This window comes from Triticum aestivum, chromosome 3D (genome assembly GCF_018294505.1).
Source record: "Triticum aestivum cultivar Chinese Spring chromosome 3D, IWGSC CS RefSeq v2.1, whole genome shotgun sequence".
NCBI lineage: Eukaryota > Viridiplantae > Streptophyta > Magnoliopsida > Poales > Poaceae > Triticum > Triticum aestivum.
Genome location: NC_057802.1, coordinates 479,703,827 through 479,706,066, shown reverse-complemented (window position 1 = coordinate 479,706,066; position 2,240 = coordinate 479,703,827).

Below are 2,240 nucleotides of genomic sequence, written 5' to 3'. Positions count from 1 at the left end.
TTGCTCATCTGAACTCACGCCTAGCGGCATGTCATCGTCATCATCATGCTGGATATGAATCCTAGCATAGAGCTCTTACCTGCATCTGCGTCCTTCCATAATCATCGTCAACATCAACGACGGCAGCAGCTTCGGCCTTGATCTAGATGGCCCTCATCCGCTCCATCTGCTTCTTCACGGTCATGCCATGGAAGGACGCGACGAATCCTTCAAAAAGCCCCTGGTCCACCGCAGCCGCCCGCCGCCAGTCTCGCGATGATTATGGGCGTGCTCTCCTCGGTTGCGGTCGACCTAGCACGCGAGATCAGAATCGAGCCGACGTTACGTGAATCAAGCCGCCATGATCGGAGCGGTGCGTGCGTGCGTTGTTTGTTGGTTTTTCTGTTTCTACAAATAAGATTGGTAAGTGTTTGGGTTCGGCGCGCCCGCCGAACGCTCGGCCGGTCGCGAGCGACACATAAGCGCCACGCGGCCAAAAGGGCCCGCACCCACCCGTCCTTTTCTCTCAGCCGCTCGCGTCTGCCTTATCCTTTCATCCTCCGCTCGCCTCTCCTCCTTGTGCCTCTGCATCTCGCGCATATTCATCCTCTGCTCGCCTCTCTCCATGTGCTTGGCTCCGGCCAGTGCGGCGATTTCTCCGGCGAGCGACGGACGAGACTTGCCTGCTCCCTTCCCATGCTCCCATCCGTGCTCCCGCATACGTGGCTTGATTTGATTGGAAGAAAATAAGGTCCGGCCCCACCCCCTGAAAATCAGGGGGGAGATGATTAGATTAGAAAAGAAAAAGGGAAAAGAATAGCCGTAGGATGAAGTGGGAGCACGGATGGGAGCATGGAGAGGAAGCAGGCAAGCCGGATCCCCACCGGAGAGGCATCCCTGCTCCTCTCTTGACCTCTCTCTGACTAGGATTTTCTTCTTTTAACTTGTAGAGGTCGTCAGCCCTCCCCTTCTTGCTCCCCGACGCCCCCGTGTGATGGACCACGGGTCGACGGTGCACGGAGGAGGAAGCACGCCGGGGAGCTGCAGCTGGTGGATGGGAACAACTACAAATCGGCCTCGCCGAGAGCTGCAACCTGCCTCGCTGGGAGCTGCAACCGACCACGGGTGGGAGCCTAATTGTGCTACTATAGGTGTTTTAATTTGATGGAACCATCGCCCAATTTTTATTTTTTTGCTACCACGGCAATATGTTTTTGCTGGAAGCATCAAGATTTTTTGCTACCATCGATGCTTTGGTTTTGTTGGATCCAAGCCCAATTTTCAGTTTTGCTACAACCATAATATTTTTTTGCTGGAGCCATCAACATTTTTTGCTACCATCGGTTTTTTGATTTTGTTGGAACAACGCCATATTTTGCAAGTTTGGTACCACCGGCCTCTTGGTTTGCTGGAACGAGCTTCATCTTTTGCTACCACCGTGTTTTTGCTGGAACAATGTCCATTTTTTCAATTTTTGCTACCAGCGTTCTCTAGTTTTGCTGGAAGCAGCGTATTTTTTTGCTACCACGGTTGTTTTGGATGCGAACCACGGCGTCCGCCATTGATTCTGGAGGTGGGTTGAGGGAGAGGGATGAGGGGATGGGCAGCACCGGCAAGGGGCGAGCATCGGCGACGGACGTGCGCTGTGCGACGCGGAGGGGGTGCGGAGGCGCCGTCATGTCTCCCTCCTTTTTTACTCAGTTTTCAATCGCGATGTGAGAAAGACGATGGGAAACGATGCCCATGAACTGTTGTGCAGGGTTCAATCAAACGGACGCAACCGGCCCAAATTTGGGCCGGTGCGCCGGCGCCTAGCGTTGGCCAATAAGATTTGGCCTAGGAGTTTGTCTGTAATACAGTCGTGCTTGCCTGCATGTCAAGTGCCGCTGGTTTTCCAATACCGTAGACAGGACCGCAGGAAAAACAACAACGTAGCCCAGGGTTATATAGATAGATTAGTACCATCTCGGGTATAGAAAATAAATATGGACGGAACGATGGCGGACGAAAAACGGACGAAATTACGGTGGTAAGAAGTAATAGCCGCTTTATTATTAGGTAAAGATAAAGAGGTAAAGATGCGCATTCAAATGTAGGCAAGCACACAATCAAATTTCTAGGCAATTCTCTATTGATAAGATCAATAGTCCTAAGATTGCGAACCATGTCAAGATACTCATCGGGGGTAGGATGCAAATGACCAATAGGAGGCACATAAGGGCTAAGAATATACTTTTTCAAATTGTATTCATTGAAAATAT